The sequence below is a fragment of the Crocodylus siamensis genome, chromosome 3, assembly GCF_052110815.1.
Source record: "Crocodylus siamensis isolate JL-2025a chromosome 3, ASM5211081v1, whole genome shotgun sequence".
Classification (NCBI taxonomy): Eukaryota; Metazoa; Chordata; order Crocodylia; family Crocodylidae; genus Crocodylus; species Crocodylus siamensis.
In genome coordinates, this window is record NC_143397.1 from 183,291,770 (window position 1) to 183,313,509 (window position 21,740).

Consider the following 21,740-nt stretch of genomic DNA (forward strand, 5'->3'; position numbering starts at 1 on the left):
ATTAGAAATTGCAAAGTTGTCTATTATCTACAACTTGGCTATCTTATGCATTAAATTAATATATTCAGTTGGTGTTGGTTTCCATTTTGTTATTCTATAGCAACTATCTCATCTTACTTAACATTAAGATAAAATTGTATGTCTCTATGTCAGTCCTACACAGACGTTATAAAGGATTCAAAGAGAAAACCAGTTCTATTTCTCCCCATAAGCATGGCTGTTATTAAATGTGTATACAACTTGCAAATGATAATCCCTAGCTAAATAAAGGCTCACTAGCCTGGGCATTACTCATGACTTTTCTCTTTTCTAATGATCCAGGAAATAAACTTACTTCATTCTTCTGGAGCAAATCTGGGAGATCTATTAGAAGTACAGGCAGTCCTAGACTTACAATGTTTCAAGTTACAACATTTCGCACTTACAACATTTATAAATTGACACCCTGTTTCAACTTTACAACACAAGTTTCGACTTACAGCGCTTGATCCGATGCAATGCCATGCCAGCGAACAAGTTAATTGCGTTGCTCATCTCCCTGGGGAACATCTGTCTGAACTTCCTTGGACACTTTCTTTAAGAAAGCAGACAAGACTCCAGAAAAACCTGCCGCCAACACTCCTGAGAAGACTGTAGTGACATGCTATACTGAGGGAGCTTGTCACTATGGCAATGTAGCTGCAATGGTTTTTGCCTGTAGATACTACATCGCCATAGCACATTGCTACCATAACATAGTGACACAAGCAGATGAGCCCAACGAGAGTGAAAGTGATTACATAGTTTGGGTTGTATATGAAAAGTTGTTGTTGTTGCTGCTGTTATTGTTTTGTATTTATTTATTTGTATACCATAAAATGTAAGAGGCCTAGCCAATTATCAAACTCTCTCTATGTTGGGCACTGTTCGAAGTCAGTCCTTGTGTCAAAGACTTTGTATTCTAGGCAATTCTATTTCTAAATCTTTGCTTTCCACTTCTCCAAAACTTTTAATAGTCTGCTTGAAATGTCTGGTTCAGCCTTTGCCCAAATTTTATTTTCTTTGGAAGTTCAGATTTGAGGAGATTGAAAAAATACAAGACCCTTTTAAAAATATTTGTAACTTTTCTTTTTAAACATCTTTAAGCTGAAATGATTTGATGCAGATAGCTGATATGTGACATAGGACTAGTTCCCACTATGGGGAAGTGCTTTGGAGTATTTTGGTAAAAAATGGTTTTATATGACTGATTCAAATTAATTTAGAGATTTCTTGTTTCCCATTCATGCAGAATTTGTATTGGCATTTATTGTAAACTTGAAAAGTTCACAGGTGACAAAAGGTTCACTGCGCACATGGGGTGTGTGTGTGTGTTGCAAATCATAAACACCATGGCTGTCAGCAAGGAATGAACCCAGGACCTTTGGCATCTAGGCCCTAACCTCTGTCACTTCAGTTTGAAGTCTTTACCTCCAAGAAAATAGTAAGTTATTATAGTCACTGACATAAACCATTAGAGGCCAACAGCCATAAATCCATATTGCACATGCAATAGCTAACTAATTTAACAAAAAGTACACTTCTGTTACTTATTAGCTGAGTAGGACTCAATCCCTGGCTTTGCCTCCATGAACTTACTAATATACCAAGGTATTAGGCTGGGTTGCTGCATGCTTAGTAATGGGCAGTGACATTGGCCTTGCAGGTGCCAAAAACATGACTGCTATCCGGACATCCAAAATTATAATAATAATAATTTTGAGGTCACCAGAGCATGGATGTGCCTTCCACAGAAATTGAGGGCATGGCTCATGCTGGTTCCACAGTATTCTTTGTCCAATTCTGCCACTACTACTAATGACAATTTGGTTAATTTCAACCAATTTGTTTTCATTTGGTTTCCAATTTTTTCCAAGGAACTGGAACAAGTAGAAGACAATGCTGTATGCACAAGATCAAAAAAAGAGCCATAAACTGGGGAGTTAGACAATTGAGGGGAAGAGCAAATTATGGTGTGTCATAAACTCACTTAACTAATTTACATAGCTGTTGAATCAAGGGGGGTCACTGCTCTGAGCTCTTACAGGACACACAGATGACAGCATTTGGGATACTAGACAGTCCATCCATCCCATCACTTTGTGACTAAACAGAGAGGAATACCCAAAGCCTCACAATGCAATTGCATCCAGTCCATGTCTGCAAGGTTTCAGAGCTGTGTCAACAACACCTTCTAATCATAGGCACACCGAGTGCTCTGATTAGAACAGATTTATCTGTAACCTACCCTTTTATCATAGTTCTGTTACCCACTTGAAAAATGTAGACTGCTGGAGGAGAAAAAAAAGGGTGTAGGTATGGGCATGGGTGTTGGACAGAAAACATGGGTTCAGAATGAAAAATATGTTGCACATTGGACACTATGTAATAAATTGTACAATATTTCTTACTATATTTATTGTGATTCATTAGAACGCAGAGCAAAATGATTGTTTTCTTCTGTTGGAGGAAGTTTACTATTGTAGATAAGAGCTTTTACAATATTACAGTGTTTTTTGTTAAGACATATCATGGACCATGAGACCTAAAAAGCCACAATTAAAAAACAACAACATTGTTATTGGATATTTCTGGCCAATCACATTAGTATCTGAGCATCTGTAGTGCAAAAACTTGCAAAGAACTGCCAATATTGTTTATTTAACTAAAGACATACAAACAGGATCTTTGCATAATTTATAACAGAAATATCTTTTTAGCTTTCCTCTTCTTCCTACTCTTCCTATTCTTGGAATCATTCCCACGTATCATTTTTCTCCCTGCCCAAGCCAGAAAATATCCTTTATTTCAACCAAAAAGCAATATATTCCTACAATTAATATTTGTTATGAAAAGCATGTTTTCCTCTGCATAACTTATTTCTACAGTGTGCAGTATATTTGATCAGTTCCAACACCTCGATGATATCAGTTCACATTTTCAGCCTATGTATGCAAATAAGAAGTAGCTTTAAATATTTGTATGGCTTTAACAGCAAATGAAGAATTAAAAACAACACTATGGTACTAAGGGACCAGAACAGTCTTGACTTTTCCTGCCAAAAACTGCCTCTTGCAGGAGAAAGATCTTCCTCTTTTATCATGGGAGGTCTCTCCTGTGGGAGATCTCCTGCAGGAAACAATGCCTGTACTCTTCCCAGCTGCATGAATCCTCCTGGGTACCAGGAGCTGAACAATGAGGACAGGTTTCCCATACCATAGACCAGGAGGAAAGGGGAGAAGCAACCTGGCTCTCCAGACTCCACTGCTCCTTTTGCTCCTCTCTCAGAGATGGGGACCACAGTGGCTGAGCAGTCACCCTTTGTTCCTTGCTTGCTCCTCAGACCAGGGGTCCCCAGTCTGAGGAATGGGTCAGGGCTTTACCTCGCTGCTCCCCTCTCCTCCTCCTGCCTCTTCCCCAAACTGGGTATTCCAGGAGACCAGGAGCAGAGTGGAGGAGGCTGTTCCTCACCCATTCCCCAGATACTACTCTAGGAAAGGCATAGAGAATCTTTCCTCGCTGCTCCACTCTCTCCCCCAACCCCTGCCCAAGGACTAGGAGAGGAGTGGGTAGAGGAGGTGGCTGCAGATTGAGCACCTGTACACTACCTCTCCCAGAGAGATTTCTAGTAGTGGAAATTTCTCAGAATTTTCCACAGCTAGAAATGAACACCTGGTCATGACCAGATTGTTCCAAATCTTACAATCATGAGTCCACAGTTACTTAAGCAACCTGAGTTATAGAAGTACTGAGCCACCACAGCTCTTCTTGAAGGCTATGCCAGTTTCATAGTTTGTAGAGTCAGAAGGGACCTGAGCAGATCATCAAGTCTGACCCCCTGCCATGGGCAGGAAAGAGTACTGGGGTCAAACAACCCCAGCAAAGTGATTGTCTAGCCTTGTCTTAAAGACCCCTGAGGTAGGAGCCAGCACCACTTCGCTTCAAAGTTGGTTCCAGATCCTAGCCGCCCTGACAGTGAAGTAGCACCTCCTGATGTCTAGTCTGAAATTTACCCTCTGCCAGCTTGTGACCGTTATTTCTAGTCACTCCTGGTGGTGCTCGGGGGAACAGGGACTCCCCCCCAATGCCCGCTGGTCCCCTCTGACTAGTTTGTAACAGAATTTTATGCCAGTGTTGGCATAGTCTATGCAGAACTAGAGGGATTCAATAAAAGGCAAAAATGAGATAAGAGTTATCTTCCTTATATGCTTATTAGGGGAATACTTGTCTTTAGAATCTGTGCAGCTCTAGAAGCCAGAACCATGAGGACTCCATGTTTTGTCTTTCCCTAGATTCTTAACTGTATTGGTTATAACTCAAAATAACTCTTACAATCTAGGTAAACTAAATTATGTTTATACCCTTTCTCTTCTTTCTTTTTAAAAAATCAATGTTACCTTCTTAAACATGATTATCTCTTAACTAAATCATTTCCTCTTTGTCTATACATGTGTTTTTGTACAATCTCCACTGCTGAAATTGACTTTCTATTGGCTAAGTGTTGGCTATCTGGATTTTTAGTCAGGGTGTTAGATACCTCAGCCACATGTTAAATGCTCTTAACCCAGGAGTGCCCACACATTAAGGCAGCAAAAGATGAGTTAAGTTCCCCTAAGTGCATCTCAAAGTTATGCCCCTTCGGGCAAAGATTGTCTCCCACTGGTGTTAGGCAACTTGTGTTGCAGTAATATCAGTCTGCTCCATGGGACCATTACCACCAATTTGCAGTTCTCTGGTATCCCAGGTTGCATGGCCCCCAGCCCTCCTCACCCCCCCAAATGGATGATCTATCACTCAGAACTCTACTGCCCCAGATTGCCAGAGACCAGGAAAAAACTGGGCAGGTACAGGTGAGTGGGGATCCAGGCAGCCATAAGACAGACTTTGCTTTTAGCCATGCCCCTACTCACCAGCCATCTAGCAATAAGTCAGAGCTGTGTATGTTAGAGAGGACATTAACCTTTAATATGTGACTGCTCACAGCACATGCTAAGTTTATAGTTTCATAGATGGTAGGGTCAGAAGAGACCTAACCAGATCATCTAGTCCGACCCCCTGCCATGGGCAGGAAAGGATGCTGGGGTCAAATGACCCTGGCTAGGTGGCTGTCTTACCTCCTTTTGAAGACCCCCAGGGTAGAGGGGAGCACCACTTCCCTTGGAAGTTGGTTCCAGATCCTAGCTGCTCTGACTGCGAAGTAGTGCTTCCTGATATCTAGTCTGAATCTACTCTCAGCCAACTTATGGCCCTTGTTCCTCGTTACCCCCGGTAGTGCTCGGGGGAACAGGGACTCTCCCATGGCCTGTTGTTCCCCCTTGGCAAGTTTATAGGCAGCCACTAGATCCCCTCTCAGCCTTCTTTTGTGGAGGCTGAACAGGTTCAGGTCCCATAGCCTCTCCTCATAGGGCCTACCCTGCTGCCCCTAATCATGTGAGTGGCCTCCTCTGGACCCTCGCCATGCTGTCCACATCCCTCCTGAAGTGCAGTGCCCAGAACTGGACACAGTACTCCAACAGAGGCTTAACCAATGTCTCATAGAGGGGGAAGATCACCTCCTTGGACCTGCTCGTGATGCATCTATAAATGCATGACAAAGTGTAGTTGGCCTTCCTGATCACGTCCCCACATTGGCGGCTCATGTTCATCTTGGAATCAATAGTGACACCAAGATCCTTTTCTGCCTCTGTGCTGACAAGAAGGGAGTTCCCCAGCCTGTAGGTCTGTTGCTGGTTCTTCCTCCCCAGGTGCAACACCTTGCACTTGTCCATATTGAAACCCATCCTATTCTCATCCACCCACCTCTGTAACCTACCAAGACTAGTTGTAACCTGTCCCTCTCTTCTAGCATGCTACCTTCTCCCCACATCTTAGTGTCATCTGCGAACTTGAACAAGGTGCTTTTCACCCCCTCGTCCAAATCGCCGATGAAGATATTGAACACCGCGGGCCCGAGGACCAAGGACCAAGCCCTGGGGAACCCCACTGCCCACATCTCTCCAGGTCAAAAATGACCCATCCACCACCACTCTCTGGGTGTGGCCCCTCAGCCAATTTGTGACCCATCTGACTGTGTAGGCATCAACACTACAGATGCCTAATTTTTTAATGAGGTTGGGGTGAGAGACAGTTTAATACCACCTAACAGTCCTTAGAGTTAGCACATGCTAATTGTAACATGTAACAACACCCTGAGACACTACATTGAGGCTGAACCAACAATAGCCAAAGAACCCTGACCACCATTTAATTTACTTTGTGTTACTGGAAAGATATTAATGTTTAGTGAAATGAGAATTTGGGAGCCTTCAAAGTTCAAAAGTCATTACTTTTATTCAGGTGCACATTATTCCCCTGATCTTATTTTAAAAAGTGTTCCTCACACCTGGCAGTTAGCCTAAATGTCTACTTTCATCATGAGCTTCTTTTGTGGATTTCAATGTAGATTGTCTTGCCTTCCGAAAGTGGATTTAGTAACTTATTATTCATTTCCTTATTGTCCATTGTAATCAGTGAAGATCTATTGGCTAGAATATGCACTTACAAGTCTTAAATTTTATAAAAATAAACATTAGTATAAAAAGATTTGTTGTGAACTACACACACAATCTTCCATCTATCTGAAAATATATTAGTTTTTGTTCTGTTATTATTACGCTCTGCCTATTATGAGACAGAGCTAAATGTGCATCCATGGGTAGTGCACAAAATACATTTTCCTAGAGAACAAAGAAACACATGGTAGCATGACAAACAATGGGTTTGGAATTATTGTTTGTTTGCTTGTTGGTTTGGGGCGGGGGGGGGGGTATTTCTGAGTATTCACTGGATATATTCAGTCCCCTAGATTCTTCCACCATTGTTAGTTTTATTCATTGTAGAGTTACTCAGACAGTTCCAGTTACTTAGACAGAATCAGTTCTCTAAACAGAGTTCATCTGCTTCTCATGTTGGTTGGATTTCTTCTGTGAGATTAAAACAAGAGTTGTCTCATTACTTGTACTTGCTTATTCAGGAATATTTATGTCAGGTGCTATAACTCGAACAATGTTAACCTATGCTGTTAATCATGCAAATTAATTTGTGCCTGAGAATGGCACTCATTCTAACTGGTGTGAAAACCTGAAATTATTTCTCTGTCACAACAAAAGATGGTTATTGTTTTTTCAGCTTAGACAATTGCTCAATCTGTTTACTCCACTATTTTCTTTCTTCTGTTTCTCAGAAATGTGGAAATAATCCTCTAACTTGTGAGAAGTACAGATAACCTAAAAAAAAAATTATATTTTCAATGCAACATTAACCTCCATGCTATACTGGTCTCCATGAAGGGAAAACAGATGGAAAAGTATGTAACTACAAGGATTTTAGATAGGTTTCCTCCTATCATTCCACTAGGAAACAGGATCTGTCCCAATTCAAATATTGGCAGAAGTTGCCCCTTACACCAGAGTTTAACCTGGTCCTTTGGACATGATGAAGGATTGGCATCATTTGCAAGGTAGCATATTTCCATAGATATTTTATCTACTACTTGCTACTTTCCTTCCTACCTTGTGCCTGCTAAGTCATGGTAGTTGCTATCACTACAGTTAAGTCATGGGGCTAGCTTTCACTCACAGTCAGGTATCTATCAAGTTTGCCAGGAGCTTACTATAGAGAGGGTCTGCTGTGTACCTGCCTCACTTCCTTCTCTCAAATAGACTAAAATCCATTCTATTAATTTGAAACTTCTACAAGGTTCCAGGGATAGGGTAGTTGTCGTTGAGTTAGTGTTCCTCGTTTTCCAGGTGTGCTCCACCCCACTGTCATTTGACAACTACCATCAAGATTAGAAGTGGAGAGGGGAATGTGGCCCTAAAGAAGAGATTATTACCTACTTTGATTATTATTGTTGTTGTTATTATTATTATAATTATTATTATTAAACTTCCATTAAAGCTAAACCAGTATTTTCCCAATCTGGTTTACCGCTATTTTTCATAAATACTTTCTGTTGTTGCTAATAAAGGTGGAATTAATCCAGTGTCTTTTTTTCCCTTGGTTGTGCATCACCAGTGTCAATGATGATCTGACTCATAAATCTTAGAGTTGGTGGATCACCAACCACAAGTTTGCCAAAATCCCTCGCAGCTGACAAGCCTAGAGAGGTTCTGCCATAACACATCAATGGGAAAAACTCAGGCATGTTTAATCCAAGAGGGCTAAAGTCTCTACAAAAAGGACTGAGTCAGGGATGCCCAGGGAGGGGGAAAGGCGGGGAGGGGGGGGAGGCTGGGCTCAGGTGACAGAACAAGAAGCAATGGTCTCAAGTTGCAGCAAGGGAAACTGAGGTTAAATATTAGGAAAAACTTTATCATGAGGAGGGTAGTAAAGCACTGGAAGGGGTTGCCCAGAGAGATTATGGAATCTTCATTGTTGGAGGTTTTTAAGACCTGGCTTGAGAAAGCCTTGGCTGGGATGATCTAGTTGGGGATAGTCCCGCTTTGAGCAGGGGGTTGGACTAGATGCCCTCCTGAGGTCCTTTCCAACCCTAATTTTCTATCATTCTGTGACTAAACTGTGGCAAGAGTTTTGCATCTGTGACGCATGGGCATGGCTATGGGGGCAGCATGACACTATGATTGGCACATAAGGAAACTAGTGCCCTAAGGCACCAATAATATTAGGAGGGCCAAAATGAAGCGTCCCCCAGGCAAGGTGGAGCTAGACTGGTTTAGCTCAGAAATTCTGGGGGCAGCCTCCCTGTCACACTGGAAAACAATTACATCAAGGCATGGCAGGTGAGGAAGAAGGGATGGTACTGTTACCCCAGGGAGCCAGAGTGCACAGCAGGGGTCGAGGAGTTAGTAGGGGATGTCATGGCTGCTGCTGGAGGCCAAAAACTGCTACATACAAGGCACTCTGGGAATCACAGTATTGTAGAGCAGCAGCGCATTTTGCCACTGAAAAGAAGAGAATTGACCCCATTTTAGCTGCTGAAATCAACAGTATTTTCCCCTCTCAACATTCATTTAATGGCAACAATATGGGGTGAAGGATCCCCCCAGCACCAATGAACTCCACTGCCATTCTAGAGAGCTACAATTCTCAGAACACCTTGCACCCCTCAACACATACTGTCCATGCCTGCTGATTGCTGCTGCTCTGCATGCTGCCTTATGGTGAAGGGCAAGAGGGATCTGCCCCAGACACCTTATTCTCATGCTATCCATCTGCTCCCATGTATGCACTTGATCCAATAAAAAAAAATAACCAAAAAAAAAAAAAAAAGAATCAGAGATCAAAAAGTGTCTGCCATGATTCACAATAGTATCCTTGTTCAGGAACAAGGATTTAATAGACTTAATATTAAACACATGCTTAAGTACTTTTCTGAACTGGGGCCTTTGATGGCAGCTGCACCATAAACATGTCACATAGTATGCATTATTCAAAATGCACTCTATTTTCTAAAATAAAATAAAATAGAAAATACAGTATACACCACTGATCTACTTCTTGTCAGTAGATCAGTGTCTATTTCAGAATCTGGAGAAGATTCCTCTGTATGTAATAATTTCAAAGTTTGCATATTTGGGCTTCCACTATCAGTGATACCACTTTAATGATACCACTGAATGCATTCTTAAAAGTAATTCATTCATTTAAATAAGTGGAACTAGCATGTCAATATAATAATGTTTTTAGGACAGTAATATAAATGAAGAATATTACTTCAGAATTGCTACAGCTCAGCCTTCACTGCTGTAATAAAACATCTCTAATGACAAAATACTCACCTTTGCCTATGATTATTTGTTTTTAATGAGTTACACCTTATTGCATGGTACTATGTGTTGATATGTTGCATTACCTCTGCAGTGCATATATGATATAGTACAGTCTGTCTCTATTTAGCTAAATAATGCAATGTTACACCCTAGGATTTGTGAGTTTCTTTCTGAAGACATGGGGGAGGCACAGAAATCTTCCATTAAAATATTTCACAAAGTATATACAGAAGAAAAAGGTGGATATAAAAACAAATAAACAAAAAAAAAAGTTTCTAAACAGTGTTCTCTTTTCATACTATGCTTTGGCCATTTACATTCAGTGCCAAATATAAGGAAACAGTTAATTAGAAGGGTTCTGTCAAATAAGAAAATGCATCCTTTAGTGTATTATCATTATTGTAACTAAGCTTTAAGATGATAGTTTTGTATAAAAAAAAAAAAAAGTGTATTTAAATTTGTAGCAAATATTAGCAAATGAAAATTGCAAGACTCTCTTTTCCTTGACTGCATGTTACATTTGTTCTGTTACTATATTCAGGACTAATCAGTCTGCGTGGAGCAGAATCAATGTCTGTGGACTTTTTCATGGCCAGAATGTATGAGAGGACATTGTATTACGAGCCTAAGTATGTCTGGAGTCCTGGGATCCAAAAAGCAACAATTTTTAGAACAAGTAATGAACTGGATAGTGGAGATAGTTGCACATTTGTGGAGGAAAATGCTTCCACAGAGTTCCTGTTTTCCATTTTATTTTCATCCAAAATAAATCTGCTTTCTCTGGGGGGAAAAATTATTTTTTGGTCTTGAAAAAAAAAAGCTGAAAACTGAAAAGTTACAGCATTCAGCCAAAGTTGGATGGGTGAGTGGGTGTGGGGGGAGGAGGGATTAATGACAAATTAGGATTTTCCTTAAGGGGGGTGGGGGAAACATTTTCCATTTCCATGTCTAGCTCTGCTAAATGATCTTTTTACCAAAGGATTAGTTGCATTCAAAGTATCATTTGCTGTAATTGAGGGAAGTGTGCTGATTACCTTCATACATTCAAGAAAATATATAAATACCACCAGGATCTTGTTCAATGCTTATTAAAGTCAATGGAAAGATGCCAAATGACTTGAACTGGAATTAGTTGAGACCTTGTATGCATAGCACATTTTTTGGATCCTACAAAGTAAATCAATATTAATACTACATCCAGTTCATGCAATTGGTGAAACAGTAGATGAAGGAATATAGAAAAATAATTTCAGACAGAAATGCTGAGTTTTAAATTCAGATAGCTTAGTAAGGTGCAAATCTTTTTATTAAAGTATGAACCATGCATTCCCACAGACCTAGATATAGAAGGCGTGAATGTCTCCAGTTGCAATTTGTTCATGGGCCCCATGCAGTAGGCACCTTCACCATGCTAGGGCTTAGCCCATATGGTAGCAAGGAGTTATACGAGTGGCATTTTATGAATTTGCTCCATCTCTAGGAAAACATCCATCTGCCACTGCATTCCATTTTCCTTATGCACTTGGTTCTTTGGGTATTTTGTCTCAGGGTCCTGCTACACATTTAGTTTAAAGCTGGATAAAAAAAAAAAAAAAAAAAAAAAAAAAAAATAAATAGCTATTGAGTTGTTACACATTTTCAACCACTAACTTTATAGCTGGCTGGCTTGCTTTATAACTGGATATTCATTTTTATGATGTGATAATTAAATTTGTACTTGTGGCTGGTCTTAATTTGCACGTGGCATATCTAAATTTAGTATGCAATTAACCAGTTACTTGTATAATATATGCAAGGTATAGCAGGGGTCTTATACCTCACAGAATAAGGTGTGTGTTAGTGTTTTGCATTAGGCAGAATAATTTCCCCTTTTGCTGCTCCCACTGGAAGGCTCACCAAATACTTCAAATGCATTCAAGTAATTAAGTAGATTTAGATATGTTAAATGCAACTCTGCATTTACTTTAAGTGCTGTAGAGCCACACTTCTAACTTTCAGTTGAACCCCTGCAACTGCACAGACAACAGTAAGACCAAACAGATTTAAAAGATAGCTAAATTTAACATGAAGAATTCAGCAATAAATTAGGTTGATCATCTCCCATTGCCCGATTGCTACTGTTGTCTCTATAACAGAAAAGAGAGAGTAAAGGCTCTTCTAAAACATTTGTATCAGCTTCTCCCTGCAGAAGACACATGCCCAAAGATGTGTATCCACACTTCATCAGAAACAGTAGCAGATCATACAGAGTACCTTCAATTATGCAGTTCTCCTATCTGTTTCAAGGTCAGCGTTTAACACACCACTGCTGTCAATATTCAGACTTTTTCTTCATTTGGGCTCTCACTCATTGCTGAAAATAACTCTTGTACTCATTTTGCTGTTTTCTTTGCAGTTCTGCTGCTTCTTTTTCATGTTTTAAATGCTAAACAGGTACTAATTCAGTTTAGGAATTTGTGTCTTGATGAATAAAGTGATGTGACCACACGCACACATTTTTGTGCAAATCTAGTGCTAAATTTGGCTCGCTGAGCAAAATGGAGAAATAAAAAGTTAATGAGGGCAGGAAAATGGAGTGAGTGATTTAGATGACAGATTAGTTCCCTAACCAGAAAACAATTTGAACTCTGCATGTCTGTAGTCTACTCCCTCAACTGCTGTTGAATTTCTATACGATCATGGACAAATCACATAGGTTTATTTAAAGTTTTGTCTTTCTCTATGACCGAAACTTGATATACTTAGATGTTGTTTCAAGTGTGACACGAACACCGATTCTCTCAGAAGTAGTGGATATTTCTGAACTTGAGCTATTGTGCCTCAGGTTCTCTAAAGGAACATAAGGATAATATTTCCCTATCCCCTCGGCACATTCTGAAAATAAACTCATTGATGTTTGTGAGGGAGTGGGGCCTAGGGGCAGCTGTGAACTCCCTAGTGCCCCCTACCACCACATTAGGGTGGACTGGGCACCCTCGAATCCTTGCCCGCCACAACTTGGATGACAAATAAGTTGCATGGGAGGCTGCCTCTATTCCCCTAGTTAATGGTACTGATGTTTCTGCCCCTACTCCAAAATGGGGTATCTCTATGTGCCCCACCTTAAGGGCTATGCATGCCTCCAACCTCCCCTTCAGCACACCCCAAGCCTCGCAGCTGTTCCGTGGGACATTGTACAGTCCCTCACCCCTCTCTCTCTCTCGGGCACCCTGGGCTCCTCGCCCACCTGGCGCCCCCGTGGGCCGGGCTCCTATCTTCCAGCCCGCTCCCTGCACCCTGGGCCTGTCTCGCCGGCGTCCAGCTATTGCTGACGCCCCCTGGGTCCGGCTCGCTACTGCCACCCTAGGGCTGGTGCCCTTGCTGGCATTCTTCACCTGCTCGCTCTCTCTCTTTCTCTGCCCTGCTCTGGGGCCTTGCCCTCTCTGGCTCAAACAATAGTGCCCCTCTAGCACTGGGCCGCCATTGCCCCCACTGGGCAAATACCACCCATATAGGCTGGGGTCTCTGACCTCTCTCACCGCACCTCACCGGCACAAACTGCACCACCCTGGCACAAACAATACTGCCCCTCTGGCACTGTGCCCCTACTGGGCACTGGGAACCCCCAAGCTGCTGGGGAGCCCCCCCATGAGGCCTCCTCACTCCCCTACAGCCTCACCTGGTCCTCCAGTTTAACTGTACCAGACTCAAGCCCGCTGGCTGTAACCCAAACAATTAGAGCCTCCTGCTCCTAATAAACTCCAAGCCCATCTGGGGCTTGTAACCCTACCTCACTTTAGAGTATCATGGTTCCCCACATCATCACAGTGCATCAGCCCAACAAGACCACAACCACTTACTCAGACCACTCAGCTCAACTGCAGAGCTCCTGCAGCAGCCAGGGGAGAACTGGTAGACAGGCTCCGGCCTAAGCTGTTTATAAAGGCCTGGCCCTGCCTCCTTCTGGCCACCTGACCTGCCTGGTCGCCCTGGTAACCGGCACCTGAGCTGCCCAGGTGATTGGCAGCTCTGCCAATCACACTCACAGTCACGGGGCGCTTACATGACTCCGTGACAACGTTTGTGAGGAACTTGGATACTACTGTAATTAATATACTACAAAAGTATATAAATAAATATCATGTCTACTTTTTAAGGGCTCTTGTATGCAGCTTGCAGAATTGATACGTCTCTCTCATTTAGGGTGCCTTATATATGAGCACACAGGCTGCTCTGATGTACTGTAATTACAGCGCATCAGAGCAGACTCAATTAATCGAGTCTGCTGGGAGTCTGCTGGGGTATGGTAATTACCGTGTTCCAGCTGCCTCCTGCATCTTGTGTACCAGTGTCTTCATGCTTAAAAATAGCACTTGAACTAAAGATTTTCAAACAAGCTTTAAAGTGCCCCACTGCCATTTTTAAGCATGGGGACACTGATACGCAAGATACTAGAGTGCTTTGATTAGAGCAGCTCTTGGAGCCAATCTAATTAAAATACTGCCCCTCCCCCCACCCTGAGAGCAAGTGTAAAAGTGCCTTTGTTTATTTTTATATACTTATGCAGTTGCAGTGGGAAAAGTTAGGGTGCCCTCAACTTCAAAATGTAGATGTTTCTGTTATGCAAGTCTTCCAAAGATGTTCCTTCCAACAAACATATTCACTTGTATAGTCCTGGAGATAACACTGGAGATTCCAGGATAAATCAATACTGTTAATATAACTTAACTGAAAAATTCAAACTATTGTTCAGTAAAGAAAATGTTTTCAGTGTATTCCTGGTTGTACTTTTCAGCCTGCTTAATTCCCAAATTAAAGGCTAGCCTTAGAAGGAGTAGTACACTAGCATATTTCTATTATAGATAGGATTCTATTAGCATATCCTTGTCCCTGTTGCTATAAATTATCTGCAGAGGATGTTTCAGCACTTTTAGACTTTTTCCTGTTGCTGTATTGTTTGTTTTTGCAAAACTAATGCCATGAGCAAAATCAAATCTAATATAGCCAATTAGGTATAGGTCTGTTCAGCAAATTAGTGAATTCTACATCAACAGAATGATGGCTTTGTTTAACTGTACGAGAAAAAACATACATGACAATTTTTAATTAGTAGCTCTTTGCTTATGCAGGTCTTTATGCTGTACCCACTGCCATGCTAAAACATAAAGGCTGTAGCAACACTGAATGAATTTGTACCACCAAAGTAGTACAAATGTTGGATACCTGAATTATGTGTATATGCTCACAGAATAGCCAGGTGGAACAAGTTAACCAAAAGAAAAGCTAGGGGAAGGCCATTTCAGACATTTGGGTTCTTCTTCTTGTGCCCTTGTCATAAACTAGATGTTTTCCCAGAATTGTACACAAGCAATGGCTTTTTCCATTGCTGCAGCAAGGTCCTCCTTCATACAGGTCTCACCAAGGCATGGGCAAATGAGCAGGCACTTCATAGTCTACAGTTCACCCCACAAGCATATATTCATGTCATTAGAGTAGCAACATCCAATCGTATTTGTTTTTGATCTTCCAGCTTGCTTGTGCAGCTGATTCAGGAATTGCCATTTTGGCCAATCTAAATCAGCCCCTCCTGGAAGGATCTCCTAGGGCTCCAGGTCCATTTCAAAGCACCTGATTCTGCATAATCTTTCCTTCCATAATCTCAGTTGCACCCTGTCAGCCATCATATCCAGCGATGCAAAACTCAGTCACAAAACAGTCATAAAACTCTTTCATGTTTCAAGCCATTTAGCTACTTCTATGTGACCACAGAATGGACCTGGGGTCTTCCATCTGCCTTGATCTTTCTTTTTGACTCACTACCTTTCTTCTGATATCAGGTGGTGCAATGCCAGCCAATAACTGCAGCTATTCTGTAGTGTTGGCTTTAGAAATCCTGTTATTTCATGACAGCTATAGTTTAGAGCTGGCATGAACTGAACATTTCCTTACTGGACATGCATACTCTGCAGTGGAGTAACACAAGGCAGTAGGAGTGGTCTGTAATGTAGCTGGGTTTACTCCCCACTTTGAGGTGATCAACTTTTGATGTTGTTGCAGGCACTGACTTACCCTTTTGTCTTCTCTACATGTACTTTGAAGGTAAGTGTTTGGTCCGATGTAACCCCCAAAGTACACAGGGTTTGGGTGATTTGTCAGTGGGATTCCATCCCAAGAGATGTTTAATTTCTGCTTGGTTTCTCTATAGGTGAAAAAGGTGAAAAGCTGTGGTGAAAAGCTGCCTGCATCTTGGTTGGGTTAGCATGAAGCTTGTTCTTACTGTAGGAATCTGAGAGGCTGCTCAGTGCACATCAGTCTGTTCTTGACAATGGTGAAGTCCTTCTCTTGCAATATGATGCATAGATCATCAGCATATATGAAGCTGCTTGTATTACATGTGTGAGTTGGTCATTGGCATATATGTTAAAACGGATCAGAGCTAGCATGCTACTCTGTAGGAGGCTGTTTTGTTGTCATCTCCAATGGCCCCGTTTCTTTCACAGTTCTGTGTGAAAACTTCTATACTCCAAAAGGGATCAGATGAGCTCCCCTAAGCAGTAGCTGTGTATCATATTATAGACTTCAGCAAACAGGTTCTAGTGGTTGATTGTGTCATATGCCACTGAATGGTCTATAAGCACAGCACCTATTATCATTCCTTTCTCCAATCCATCTTCTACATGCTGGGTAATATTTAGTATTTGGCCAGGGCAGGACATGCCTGGTCTAAATCCAGCTTGTTCTGGTATTAAAGGCTGTTTGATACTAGGACAGAAGAATCCCATGCACCACTATAGGCTTAGGACCAACTGACTAAGCCACAGCTCTGCAGAAAAGGACCTGGGGGTTACAGTGAACAGTAAGCTGAATATGAGTCAACAGTGTGCCCCTGTTGCCAAAAAAGCCAACAGCATACTGGCCAGCAGATCGAGAGAAGTAATTATTCCCCTCTATTCTGCACTGGTGGGGCCACATCTGGAGTATTGTGTCCAGTTTTGGGCCCCCCACTACAGAAAGGATGTGGACAAGTTGAAGCAGAGAGCAATGAAAATGGTTAAGGGGCTGGGGTCCATGATTTACGAGGAGAGGGGCAGCAAGAAATAGGAGCTGCTCTGTTTACCAGGGCACCCCTTGAAATAACTAGGAACAATGGCCACAAACTGACAGAAAACAGATTTAGGTTGGACATCAGGAAGAACTTCTTTACGGTTAGATTTGCTGGAATCTGGAATGGGCTTCTAAGGGAGGTGGTGCTCTCCCCTACTTTGGAGGTCTTTAAGAGGAGACTGGACAAGCACCTGGCTGGGGTCATATGACCCCAGAACTCTTTCCTGCCCAGGGCAGGAGGTCAGACTTGATGATCTATTGAGGTCTCTTCCCACCCTAGGAAACTATGAACTGAAATTATGAAACTATGACATTGGCCTAAAGTTCTTTGGGCCAGAGGCATCCTTCCCTGGCTTTAATACATGGGCTTGTCTTAATAGTTTTGTTAATTTAAGGGTAGATGAGTAATTGTTTCAAAGGTGTAATACCAATAACTTGGTTGCAGGACCGAAGTGCTTGATCTACTCTGCATCTGTCACTGAGTCCAGCTGCTTTGCTCTTCGAGTGACTTATTCCAGAATCAAGTTCATCCATTGTGTACAGACTGCTAAGCTGGTTTTTCCTTCAGATCAGTTTGCCACCCAGTCCATGTTTTAGACAGTTTGTTTGAAGCTTTACCATTGAGCAGAAGCTAGTGAGCCACTTGATTGGCTATAATGTTGCTGTACTTTCTTTGGGTTGTTACTCAGTATGCAAATGGTTAACTGTGCTTTCCTGCTAGTATGGGTCATATCTAGTCCCTTGATCAATTCTTTCAATTTCCATTGTGTTTCTTCTTGGAGCTTATTGACATTAACATTGTTGGAGCAGAAGTGTTCATACCATGATCCCTGTCAGATTTCAATGAATCTGTTAATATCAAGGTATTTAGCAGAATTTAGTAATCTCAGACATTTAGGTGACATGAAGTTATGTACCCAATTGGAAAGGACTGTTTTGGCTATAACAGGGTTTCCACTATACCAGAATAGGTCAGACAATCCAGTATTCCAGTACTTTCTACAGAATTTAATACTTCTGGTTGTGAGAGGAAGCTTCTAAATTTGACCTGGTACAGTCTTTTCTTCCTCAATCTGTAACCAGTTAGCTTGAAATAGTAATTCTGAGAGATATGAATTGCACCTATTTACCTCCTTACTCTAATACCTTATTAAAACAATCTGAATGTCAACAATATTTCTCTGTTGATTGTTTTATCAGAAAAAAACAGCTAACATATAATAGCCAGTAACACTGAAGGGAGTAAATTGTAGATATTGGCCGAGAGACACTAAGATAGTAAGATTTTTTTCTGTCATACATTGAACTGCTCTACAGTGTATTGCATTAATCTTCATCTTGCTAATGCTTTGTCCACGCTAGTTTTAAATGAATCAAACCAAGTTGCTATCACTGTTTCAAGAAAGTACTCCATGATCTTCTAGATCTCAGTGGAAGTAGAATTCTCTTAATTTTTTCTCACCAACCCTAACTTCTACTAGTTACAACCCAAGGCTCAAGGTAAACTGTCTGAGAGGAAGAAAGGATGGAAAAAAGGTCAACAATTACCAGAAGAGAGAGGAGGTGCAATGGAGAAACCAGCAGAAACTGGGATATGCCTACTTCCACTATTTATTTTTTTCCATTTCAGACTCTGGTTTATGCTATAACCTAGGGGTTGGCAACATTTTTGGGCAGAGCGTCAAAAACATCCACAACCTCAGCTTGTAAGATGTTGCCGTGCCGGGGTGGGTGGCACCAGTAGGGGCAGGGGCGCCGATCCTTGCTGCGGTAATGCTGCCCTAGCCCCTTCCCCGCTGTCTACCCTGAGGCATGCATACGAAACAAAATGCCTTCACGTGCCGTGCTATGGCACACATGCCGGAGGTTGCCTACCCCTGCCATAAACCTTAAAAAGACAGGAAAACCAGGCAAAGTTATACAGGAGTTCAATATTTACATTTACGTGGGCATGGAAGCGTCAAAACACACGCAAAATCCTCGGCTCTGCGTGGGCCGAACTTGAGGAACAGCCCATCTGTGAAGAATGTTATTAAAGGCGCGCTGGTGACAGCTTTTTCTGGAAGGCTGCAATTTCCCAGCTGCATGATTTTGTGTGTGTGTGTGGGGAAACAGGGTCATTTCTGAAGGGAAACTCCCTCACCCTCTCCGACTTTGCCTACCCTTTGCCCTGCTAAAATGCATAGAAGCTTGCATCAGGGTTGGTGGGAGGTGTGTGAGTCCAGGGGGGGCTGGGACATACCGAGGCCTGATCCACACCTGCAAGCGCGGGCGGCATAAGCAGTACTTCGATACCATGGAGATGGGGATGCTATAAAAATCGTAGCTGGAGAGACGCTCTCCCCCACACACTCCCAGCAGTGCAACAGCAGGAGGGAGAGACTTGCAGACACCTCTTTGCCTTCCTTAGCCAGGGCTCAGGGGACGCCCTAAGGAAGCAAGGGTGCGGCGGGAGCGCCCGAGCGGGGAGACGCGGGGCTGCCCCGCGCCCGGCCCGTGCAGAAGGGCGGAGCAGATAAGGGGCGGCTGGGTGCCCGCAGCTATGACAAAGCTTTTCCTCGCGCACTTGCGGAGGGAAGGGGGGAAGCCAGCCCACCCTCCCCCGCCGGTGCAGGGCCGCCCATCCCCAGAGCCGCCGGCAGGGCCGGCCGGGTTGGCTGGCGCGTGGCGGGGCGGGGCGGGGCGGCGGGGGGTGGGGACAACAAAGCCCCGCAGCTGTCAGAGCCGCGCGGCGAGAGCGGGTGCGCCGGGTCGGGCAGTGCAGGGCAGGTGAGTTGCGTCAAGTGCATTTAAAGCGGTACAGCCCCGAAGTTGCGGCGGCCCCTTGCTGAACCCCAGGCGCAGCTCGCCCCCCCGCGCCCCGGGGGCTGCCACGCTGGCACGGCACGGCCCGGGCCTGCCCGCGGGGAGGTTCAAGCCGCTCCCTGCGCGGGGCGGGCTTTGCGGCGCGGCCGCCGGCGGAGCTGGCGCTGGTTGCTGCGGCGGCGATCTCCCGGCTTCTGCCCACCCCTGCTCCGTCCCGGCCCCACAGGCGATCGCGGCCGCGGCGGCTGCTGCTGCTGGGAGGCGTCTGGCTCTGCTGAGCACCCCCCCCCCCCCCTCCCGGAAATCTGCCCCTGCTGGAAGACAGGCAGGGCCGGCAGCGTTAAGTCAAAGGCTCTTCCCCCTCTCCCCCCGCGGCTTCTGGCACCTCTCCTCAGAGCAAGCGCCAGGCCTGAAATAAGACAGCAGGCACAGAGGGCCCACGGCATAGCGCACTTTGAAAGAAGGGTTAGATGCGCCTTAAGGTGGCGTGGGCTGGCTGGAGTATCTGCCACCTGGGTATTGGAGCCACTCAGCATGGGGTTGAGGGTTTGGGGGGTTTTCTTGTTTTTTTTTTTTGGGGGGGGGGTTTGCTTTTCTACCAGCACTTTTAGCTGGAAGTGAGCTGCAGGGCTATCATTTGTGTTTGCATAAGAGAGAACTAGAGACAACTGTCACCAGCACTGCTGAGCTGCTTGCTGACCATGCTAAAGCGTCCTAGTGCTGCCCTCGGATCCTCAAAGATTGTTACTTGACTGCAGCATGTTCATGAACGTCACCACCATGTGCAGGGCTCCTCTAGAGTAGTTTTTGTCTTGTCTGTACCTTGTCTGTATATGTGGAGGGGCTTCCATGTGAGGAGAAACCAAAGAAGGTAGGCCTCTTTGGTTTAGAAGAGAGGGGCTTGAGGGAGGACATGATGAGGGCTTACAAAATACTAACTGGTAAAGAGAAAGTAGATGCAGATTTATGATATTTACTCCGTCATACAATCCAGGAACTAAGGGTCACAAACTGAAACTGGTAGGTAGAAAGTTTAAAACTAACAAAAGGAAGTTGTTACAGCATGTAATTAAAGTGTGGGACTCACTGCCACCAGATGTTGTGGAAGCTGACAGTTTGGCCAAATTCAAAAAGGGATTGGAGGAAAGGGGTATAGGTAGTTATTTGGCATGGGAGTTAGGGGTACAGCCTCCAAATGACCTTAAATGCTGGAGGCTGCAAGTGAGAGAAAAAGGGTAGGGGGAGAAAAGACCTGCTTATACCAAGTTCACTCTCCCTTTTGGCATCCACACAAGGATACAGGGCAGGATGGCTCTATGGTCTGACCCAGTAAATCACAGGTCTTATGTGCTTATGTACCAGAATGTTTTGGGAAACCTTCTCAGCTTTCCCTGACAATTGGCACAGGTAAGTGGGTAGTAATGGTGTGAGTGCTATTGGAGATGGGATGCAGGTGCCCAGCTTGGTTGGACCTGTTCCAAGAAGCATATGTTAGCAAAAATGCTGCCTAGTTAGTGTCCTGACACTTTATCTGTTGATTTGCAAATACTTCATGAAAAAAGCTAAGTGTTATTCTCATTTTACACAGAGAAACTAATAGTAGAGAGGGAAATGATCCCAGTGACATGCAGCAGGTCAATGTCAGAGCCAGGAATTAACAAAGATCTCTTAACTCCCAATTTACTACCCTCTCTGCTGCCCTCTGCTACTTAATTAACCTAGCAGTTCTTGACATGTAGGTAGTTAGTAGTTATATTAGAAAAGAGCTAAGTTTAAGGGTGCATGGAAACTTAAATAAGCATTTAAGAGAAGATTGCCCTTCTTGGGGGATTCTGTTATTAGCCCCTCACAGCACCTCAAATGTTTTCATATTTGTATTTCAATAGAGTACACACATTCATTTGGATATTGCCCAATCCAATGGTATAATAACCGTCCATTGCAGGCTTCTGTATTTCTTGTAAGATAGGTGTGAAAGGAGTTTTCACTCAAAATGCTGAGTAATGGGAAAGATCAAGTGCGAGGAAATCGCATTGTAATGAAAGCATGTAAGTGAGCCTGCCT

At 43.4% G+C, this 21,740-nt stretch overlaps 1 protein-coding gene across 1 annotated transcript in view; it reads left to right on the top strand.

Moving 5' to 3' along the window:
* The first annotated feature begins 19,549 nt into the window (after positions 1-19,549).
* The window catches only part of MAPRE2 (microtubule associated protein RP/EB family member 2), a 138,033-nt gene continuing 135,842 nt past the window's right edge, over positions 19,550-21,740 (top strand). The window contains exon 1 of the mRNA XM_090039927.1: positions 19,550-19,640. The gene's annotated coding sequence lies outside the window, so the exon portion shown is untranslated. The remainder of the gene's footprint in view (positions 19,641-21,740) is intronic.